The following is a 10,079-nucleotide window of genomic DNA, read 5'->3' as shown; positions in this document are numbered from 1 at the left end:
GAGGGAGGGAGGAAGGAAGGAAGGAAGGAAGGAAGGAAGGAAGGAAGGAAGGAAGGAAGGAAGGAAGGAATTGTTAAGTGTTCAAAGAGTTTATATTCTAATGGAGTGGAAAAGGAGTCTGAGTATGAGGAGCTATAGGGGTGCTGAGTTGATTATAAGGCCATCAAGATCTATTTCTTTATCCAGAAGCAATGACACAATTAATTTGGTTACTGTGCTCATAGTAAGAAATGAAAAGCAGGGAGAAGGTTATACCCATGTAGTATTATATAATAGAAAGACAGATGGAAGTCGACCACTTAGAGTAGGCCAGGTGGGTTAATCTGCATTGACTTATTTACCAATTAAGATGGCTATGTCTCATGATTAGCATTCTAAATATCAGCAGATTAACTCACCCACTCAGTGGCATGGGTTCTAGAAGCAGTGGCATAGATTCTAGAAGGTTCTAAGTTCATAGTGTGGGAAATGAAGATATGGTGCAGAGGCTGTTGATCCACGGGAGGATAAACCAGGAAGTGGAGCAGACAGATGTTGTGTTTTGTCTAGGAGGATGACTGGAAGGAAAGTGAAAGTGAAGTGGGGCCAATTAGAAAAATAGAGAGAACTAAATGGTCTGATTTGCATTTGCTCTGATACCACTCAAGACCTCTAGGTCCCAGAAGTTATATGAAGGAAGCCAACTAGAAACATGAAGAATATAGGAAACAGTTCTATTATTTTCCTTAAGTAAAGAATGAAACTAAATGTATACTGATCAAGTCTTTTGGTTTTTAACAACTATGAAGGTAAAAAGGATTACAAGATTACAGTTAGAAGGCAACCATAGCAACAATCTAATTCAATGGCCAGATTGAGAAAGGAAGAAATTGAGGCCTTCCAAAGGGCAAAGGGTCTATCTTAATCACAAGTATTAGGCCACAGAGAAGCTAGAGTCTCTGACTCTTGCCCCTAAGACACTTCCTGTTAGTTGTGACTATTTTGAAGAGCTTGATATGGCATGATACTGTTTCATATATAAAGAAAATCATCAAAAGCAAACTGGGAAGATTGTAGTGTTTAGTAGACTATTTAAAAGGCCTTTTGGGGGAAAAGATATGAGTCACCTGTACCAGGAAAACTTAGTAGAGTAAGGGCCACTAGATGTCACTCTCTGATAACTAGTTTGTGTAAAATTTGAAACTGCAGTTATGTTGTCATGGTGAAGAATTATGCAAATATGTCTCCCTTACTCAGCATTTCTCAGAATTTGGCCATGTCTAGAAATTACTATTTAAGAAGCAATCAGCTGAAGAAAACACAGAAAACTTGACATCTCTGTTTTTACTTCACTACTTCCCATTGCATCCAGTAGAAAAATTAACAGCTAAACTATAATATAGTTTATGATATAAATATGATATAGATAAACTATGACATAGAATCCAAGGTTTAGAATTTGGGGATCCAGCCCAAATCTCTACTGTTATGACACTATTCATCCTTGAACAATTACACCTTCTCCTGGACTCACTTTCCTGCTATGTTAAATGAGATTGAGCTAGATCAGTGGTTCCCAAACTTTTTTGGCCTACCACCCCCTTTCCAGAAAAAATATTACTTAGCCCCCTGGAAATTTTTTTTTAATTTTAATAGCAATAGGAAAGATAAATGCACCTGTGGCCATCACTGCTCCCAAGAATCACTGCAGCACCCACCAGGGGGCGGTAGGGCCCACTTTGGGAACCACTGAGCTAGATGATCTCAAAGGGATCTGCCAGTTCTAATACCTAAGATTTGGGTCTAATTTAGGTTTAATACCTAAGATTAGGAGGGCAGAATTCTTAGCAAAAATTGCCTACTTACTCTGAAAAATAATTCCTTAATTTCAAAGGCAACTCATTTGACTCAGACATCATTCTTTGATTTGATTCACAATGAAGAAAAAATATGTTCAAAGATCAATATAATGAAACCAGCCACACAACCACCACTTTCCACTTTCTTTGGATTCCTTGTCCTTAGTAAGGATATAGTAAGTAATTACATAAATGCTTGTAGACTTAAACCATGATGGGGAAAGGAGGAAAGGTACCTCTGCTTGTAACATATTTACTTGTTTCATTATGTTTATTTTCAAATGTAATGTCTTCTTACTGCCTTTGGTTATGGACCAGTTTCAAGTGAAGATGATAAAATGACCTGAGCATCTTTCAAACGAAGGCATTCCTTCATGTAACTATGTAAAAATATTCTAAATTAATTAAATAAAATTTAAAAATTAAAAAAAAAGAGTACTAAGGCTAGGAGTGAGGTGTAGAAGACTGGAAAGGTAGGGGAAGCCCAGGTCATGAAAGGCTTTGAATGCCAAAGAGAATATTTTGTATTTAAACTTGGAGGCATTAAGAAGCCACTGGAGTTGGGGGCAGAGATGACATGATCACACCTGTGTTTTAAGAAAATGAGTGGAGGATTAACTGAAGTGAAAAGAGACCCACCAGCAGTTTTTGCAGTTATCTAGGTATCTACAAGCCCCTACACTAGAGTTGAGGTAGTATCAAAAGAGAGTAGGGAGTATATTCAAGAGATGTTTCAAAGGTAAAGATCAACTGACTTTGGCAATAGTGAAAAGGTTTGAGTAGTCCAGGATGACTCTAGGCTGGGAGCCTGGAGATTAGGAGCACTGGATTACCCTCTACTACAGTGATTCCCAAAGTGGGCACCACCACCCCCTGGTGGGTGCTGCAAGGATGCAAGGGGACAGTGATGGCCACACTTTTTTTGTATTACATTCTATTCTGAGTTCAATAAATAGCTTCATGATTTCCAGGGGGCGCTAAGTAATATTTTTTCTGGAAAGGGGGCGGTAGGCCAAAAAATTGGGAACCACTGCTCTACTACAATAAAGAAGATAGGAATGGGGAATGGATAGTGTAGGAGGAAAGATAGTGAGTTCTGTTTTGGATATATGTTTAGCTTAAGGAACTTACTAGATATTGTTTTAATTTCTCAGAAGCAGCTGGAGATGATAAATTGGAGGTCAGTAGAGAGACTGAGGCAGGATAGGCAAATTTGAGAATCATTAGCAGAGAGATAGTAATTAAATCCATGGGAGCTGATGAGATCACCAAGTGAAGCAATACAGATGGGGAAGAGGAAAGGGCCCAGGTCATAACCGTGAGGGATATTGCTTAGAGGGCATGATCTGGAAGAGACTCCAGAAAGAAAAAAGAAAAGAAGCACCCACACAGGCAAGAGGAGAACCAGGAAAAAGGGGTGCCCTGAAAACTTAGAGATAAAATATCAAGGAGAGAATGATTAATAGTGGCAAAGGCTGCAGAGAGGTCAAGGAGAATGAGGACTGAGAAAATGTCACTGGATTTTAGCAACTAAGAGATCAATGGTAAGTTTGAAGAGAGAGGTTTTGGTAGAATAAGGTCAGAAACCAGATTTTATAGGGTTGAGGAGACAATGAGAGGAGAGAAAGTGAAGATACCTATTGTAGATGGCCTTTTTGTGGATTCAGTGAAATTGTGGATGTCTCTAATAAAGTTAAAGTACAAGCCTATAAATGTTTCCAAAGAAAAAGTAAAGTACACTCTGCAAATACTAGGTAAGTCCCAGACCTCCAAGCATTTTTCCATCTGTCTCAGAAGGACCCATAAGCTCACAACCATGTAGAAGAAAGTAAACAGAATGATTAAGGGACTGGATTCAGTGAATGAGAAATTATTAAGCACCTAATATGGTACCAGGCACTATCCTAGGCATTAGGGATACAGAGGAAAAACAAAAACATTCTCTGCTCTTAAGAAGACTACATTCTTTTAGAAGGAAATAACATGAATACAGATAAGTAAATACAAAATATATTAAAAAGTCAATATAAAAAATTGGGGGGTACATTACAAGTGAGGAAATCAGGATAAAAATTCTGTAGAAGATAGTACTTCAGCTGTGCTTTAAAGAAAGCATAGGATCAAAAGAAGTAGGCATTCCGGATATGGGGGGACAGTCTGAAAAAGGACTGGCAAGTAGGCCAATGTGGCTGGAATGTAGAATCTAAAGAGTAATGGATAATAAGCCCTGAAAGGCAGACTGAAGCCAGTTTAGGAATTCTATGGCTAAGGTCTAATTTCTCAAACATATAAGGAACTAAGTCAAGTTTACAAGAAATCAAGCCATTCCCCAATTGACAAACAGTCAAAGGATAGGAATGAGTAGTTTTTAAGATGAAGCAATTAAAACTAGCAATAATCACATGAAAAAGTATGCTAAATCCCTCCTGATTAGAGAAATGCAAATCAAAACAACTCTGGGGTACCACCTCACACCTAGCAGATTGGCCAATATGACAGAAAAGGAAAATAATAAACATTGAAGCGGATGTGGCAAAATTGGGACACTAAATTGCTGGTAGTGCTGTGAATTGATCCAACCATTCTGGAAGGCAATTTGGAATTATGCCCAATGGAATTATTTTAAAGAATGCATGGTTTTTGATCCAGCAATACCATGACTAGGTTTGTACCCCAAAGAGATTTTTAAAAAATATTTGTAGCTGTGCTTTATGTAGTGGCAAAAAAATTGGAATATGGGGGGTGCCCCTTGATTGGGGAATGGCTGAACAACCTGTGGTATATGATGGTGATGGAATACTATTGTACTACAAGGAATGATGAACTGCTTGGTTTCTATACGAACTGGAAAGACCTCCATGAACTGATGCAGAGTGAAATTAACAGAACCAGGAGAACATTTTACAGAGTAACTAAAACATTGTGGGATGAAAAATGTAATAAACTCTGCTACTAGTAGCAATGCAATGATCCAGGAAAACCCTGAGGGACTTATGGAAAAGAATACTATCCACATCTAGACAAAGAACACAGAAGGAAAACATTTGATTTATCATTTAGTTATATGGGTATATGATTTGGGATTGTGGTTTTTAAAAGATTACTCTATTACAAATATGAATAATATGGAAATGAGTTTTGAGTAATAAGACATGTATAAATGAATGGGATTTGCTTGTTAGCTCCAAGAAGGAGAAAGGAAGAAGCGAGGAAGAGAATGTGAATCATGTAACCATGGGAAAATATTCTAAAAAATAAGTAAATAAAATGTGGAAAACAAATAAAAACTAAAGATACCTACATTTTAGTCATGAGACAATCTGAAACCTCTGGAACTTCCTAAACAGGGAAGTGACATGGTCACAGAGCATCCACTCTCAGCTGTTTGGAGGAGGAATTAAAGAGGGGAGCCAGTGGCCTCAAAGAGACCAATTAATTAGGAAACTAAAGTCCAGAGAAAGATATCTGGGAGACTCCTGACTTGAGGAGAACTAGAGAATTTACCTTATCATATCCTACCCAGCTAAATTCCTAGATTTTGTGATCTCTAGAAATTCATTGCTCTAGATGATGCAACTCTGAAACTCTACCTATTTAGATCATTTCTCCCCTGAGCTACAGAACTTCATCATGTCCCTAAGCCAGGGAACCTCTCACCCACATCCTTTTCAGTTTATTTTCTGTGTGTGTGCATATGCTCTATTTCCTTATTAGACTATGAGCTCCTTGAAAGCAGGGGTGGTTTTATACTTGCCTTTGTATCCCTAGTGCAACCAAAGAAAAGGAGACACCTGAGAAATGTGGAGACAGACTTGAGTCCCACAAATGACTCAGTTGGCAAGGAAGGAAAGGAAAAGATCTCAAATGACTCCAAAATTTCTAGGCACAGATAAATTCAAGCAGAGCCAATTATGCTATCTTTTTTCCCCAAGAAACAAATTTTTAGAAAATTAATCTTTTCCTTGCATTACTGTCTCCTGATCCCTATTTAGCCAAAGACAAAATAAAAACAATCCAACCAACAACAACAACAACAAAAAAAATCCATCAATAAATAGATATCTCCACAGCCTGGCCAAATAAATTACTCTATGTGAAAATGTCTACCTCTTTTGACACTGGAAGCTCATCACCTCTCAAGCAGGATGTCAGTGGAATATTTCTTCATTCTTTTGGACTCCAGCTTTATCATGGCACTGACCAGAATTCCAAAGGATTTCAAAGTTATCATTGTATAACATGTTCTTATTCTGCTCATTTCAAGTGGCTTTTGTTAATAAAGCTCTTCATAGCTTACTCTGAAATTATCCAGGTCATCATTTCTTACAGCTTAATAATATGTTACATTCATATACCAAATCACAATCATTCCCCAATGAAACTTTTAAATAGTATATGATTAAAATTGTCAATTTTACATTGTGTGATTCTATCATCTATTCTTCAGTCATCAATTCTTCCTCTACCATTGATCCTAAGGGCAAATTGTTTGCTTTTTCCTCTAATTTTTAAAAAGCGATGTAATTTTACAAAATCTAAGGCATGCGTTTCTTTGGAGTTTAAAATGGCATTTAAATGGAGCAAGGTATTGATCTAAACTGAATTTCTGCCAGACTTGTGTGAAGTTTTCCCATCAACTTTTTCAACAGTGAGTCCTTCCCTCAGTAACGAGTCTTTGAGTTTATCAAACACTGTTTATGTGTTCACTTTTGTATCTTGTGTACCTAATCTGTTCCAATGAATGATATCCTCTCTCTCTTTTTGAAGGCAGAGCCAAATTATTTTAATGACTACTTACTGCCTTGCAGTACAATTTGAGATCTAGTACTAATAGATTTGCTTCCTCCCTACCTTTTTAAATTTTTACCCTTGGGATTAATTATCTTTTGTTCTTCCATATGAATTTTACTACTATTTTTCTAGCTATATAAAATCACCTTTTTGAAGTCTGAGTGGTATAGTATTGAATAAATAATTTAAGCAATATTGCTATTTTTATCATATCGTAAGACCTAGAAAAGTGTAATTAGTATTTTTCTAATTGATTAGGTCTCTTTAGTTTTGCAAAGAGATTTTATAGTTAGATTCATACAGTCTTCGAGTGAATTTCAAAAGATATATGTCCAAGTACTTTTATAGCTTCTATAGTTATTATGAGTGGAATCACTTTCCAGTTTTTCTTTTTAGGTTTAGTTGATTATATATAGGAATTCTGTTGATTTGTGTGGATTGATCATATATCCATATATCCTTTGCCAAAGTTACTTCAATTTTTAATTGATTCACTGGGGCTCTCTTAAGTACACATCATCATATCATCCGCAAAATGTGATAAATAACTTTTTTCTTTACCTATCTGTATTCCTTCAATTTCTTTCATGTCTTAATATTACATCCAGCATTTCTAACACAATGTTAAATAGTAGTGGTGATAAGGGCATCCTTGCTTTGTTTCTAATTTTACTATAAAGACCTCTTAAGTTTTCTCCATTAAATATGATACCTGTTCTTGATATAGAAAAATACTACTTATTTTATTAAGGACATGTCCATTTATTCCTATGATTTTCAGAGTTCTTCACAGAAATGTGAATTTTTTCAAAAGCCTTTTCAGTGTCTATAGTTAACTATATTTGTAGTTATTGTTTTTTATTTTAAATAGTTATTCTTATGTGGAACCAACACTATCTTCTTGGTACAAAGTCAATGTGGCCAGAGTATAAAGTCTAATATGTTATTTTAGCCTACCTGATTCTTTATTTAAATTTTGGTGATTCATATTCATTAGGAATATTAAACTATAATTTTTTTTCCCCTCTGCTTTGTTGTTTCATGTTTAGGTATCAATAGAAAGTACTCTTCTTTTCTTGCTATTGATCCTTGATTATTTTCTAGAATTCAATTTATGAATACATCTGGCCTCTAGTTTTTTTTGTTTCAAAGTTCATTTATCCCTTATTTATTTTCCTTTTCTGATATTGTGTTATTTAAATAGTCTATTTCTTCTGTTTATCTGGGTAGTGTTTGTTTTTATAAGCATTCAACTAGGGCAGCTAGTGGATAAAGCTCTGGGCCTGGAGTAAGGAAAACTGACCTTCTTGAGTTCAAATTTGTTTCAGATACTTCCTAGCTGGGAGAGTCTGGGCAAGTCACTTAACTCTGTTTTCCTCAGTTTCCTCATCTTCAAAATGAGCTGGAGAAGCAAATGGCAAATAACTCTAGTATCTCAGCCAAGAAAACCTCAAATGGGGTCAGAAAGAGCCAGACACAATTGAACAAGTAGTTTTCAATTTTTTTTTCATCATTTCTGTTAGCATATATTTGGGTAAAATAATTTCTGATAATTCCCTTTGTTTTTTCTACAATTTTTATTAGTTCTTTTTCATTTTTGATACCAACAATTGGGTCTTCCCCATTTTAAAAAAATCAGCTTGGTTATCTCATTTATTAGCTTTTTGTTTTCTATTTTTTTTAAATCAACTAGTTTTGGGGGGAGCTGAGTGGCTCAGTGGATTGTGTCAGGCAGGTCTAGAGATGGGAGGTGCTAGGTTCAAATCTGACTCAGACACTTCTTAGCTGGGTGACCCTGGGCAAGTTACTTAACCCCCATTGCCTAGCCCTCTTCTGCCCTGGAACCAATACATGGTATTGATTCTAAGACGGAAGTTAAGATTTTTTAAAAAAAAATCAACTAGTTTTTCGCAGAAGAAAAACATATGACTGATTATGTGGTTCGATGGATTTATGATGGGGGTTTGGGCTTTAGAAGAACACTATTACAAATATGAATAATATGAAAATAGGCCTTCAACAATGGCATATATATATATATATATATATATAACCCAGTGGAATTGCTTGTCAGCTCTAGGAGTGAGGAGGGAAGAGGGGAGGGAAAGATCATGAATCTTGTAACCATGGGAAAATATTCAAAATAAAATTTATAAAAATTAATTAATTATCAACTACTTTTTAATCAATGCAATGGTCTTCTTGCATTCAATCCTATAAATGTTTCCTTAATTTCATTATTTTTACATTGTTATAGAGTTGAGAATGTCGAATTTATTTCTGTTCAAGTTTTTTTTCTTAATTTCTATGCCCAATTCCCTGATTTATTCTTTCTTTTTTTGAAGAAAGCATTAGAAGCATAAAATTCACCCTCACAACTAATTTAGCTATATATCCCCTAAATTTTCATATACTGTCTCTTTATTGACATTTTCTTTGACAGAATGTAATAATTCAATACAGAATTATTCCTGTAATTTGTTCTTCACCCAACACTTCTTTAGAAATGTTATTTAGTCTTCACTTACTTTTAAATTTTTTATAATCCTTTATAGAGTTTAACTCGTACTATGTAATGATCAGTAAATGACATTTAGTATCTCTACTTTCCCATGTTTTAATGATGTCATTAGGCTCATACATGGTGAATTTTTTAAAAGGTACTTGGTACTGCTAAAGATTATGTAAATTCCATTGTATTACTTTATTATTTGTAATACTATAATAATAATGTGTATTACTAAAATCACTAGAGATCAATCATCTCTTATTTTTCTGAAGTTCTAGTCAGGTCCTTAACTTCATACTTTGATTAGATTTGTTTAAAGGTATATTAAAAGTCTCCTATTCTCTGATTCTCCCTCCACTCAGGCTAATTTTTCACTTAGGTATTTAAATGCTATATTATTATGTGCCAGGGACTCTGGGAAGATAGAGGCTTAAACAGAGCAAATCTTAAAACCTCCGCATCCTATCCACGCCAAGATAGAAAACAATATGCTTTGAGAAGAATAAGGACCAAATCTAACATAGGGACAGAGCAAGGAGATCCTACTGCTGGACAGCTCAAGAGGTACACCAAGAAAAAGGCTTGAATACTTGAATTGTTGGATCTGAGGGTATAGAAGGGGAAATCCCAGGACCCTTCCCCCAGGCTCTGTGCAGAGTCTCCAGTGGCACCTGAAATCTTGGGGCAGGTAGGCAGGCTCACTGGCCTGGAGAGAGGGTCTTCCTGGCACAGGACTCAGGGAGTTAAACACAGGCACAAGGGAGGTGGCAGGAGGAGAAAGGCAGAGAAACACTGCAAAAACAGAAGATGGTGGCTTAGATGGAGCCAAACCTCAGACTGCCTGGCTTTACCGTACCGAGATAGAGAACAAAGGGCTACAAGAGGAAAGAAAACCAGGTCAAACAGCAGGACAGAGCCAGGGAACACTACTGCTGGACAGC

The 10,079-nt window shown here is 36.0% G+C and overlaps 1 protein-coding gene across 1 annotated transcript in view; it reads right to left on the bottom strand.

Annotated features, from left to right (window-relative positions):
• Positions 1-10,079, bottom strand: part of FAF1 (Fas associated factor 1) — a 433,472-nt gene that overhangs the window by 300,710 nt on the left and 122,683 nt on the right. The window lies entirely within an intron of this gene.

The sequence above is a fragment of the Gracilinanus agilis genome, chromosome 4 (assembly GCF_016433145.1).
Source record: "Gracilinanus agilis isolate LMUSP501 chromosome 4, AgileGrace, whole genome shotgun sequence".
NCBI lineage: Eukaryota > Metazoa > Chordata > Mammalia > Didelphimorphia > Didelphidae > Gracilinanus > Gracilinanus agilis.
This window is presented reverse-complemented; position numbering and strand designations above follow the sequence as displayed.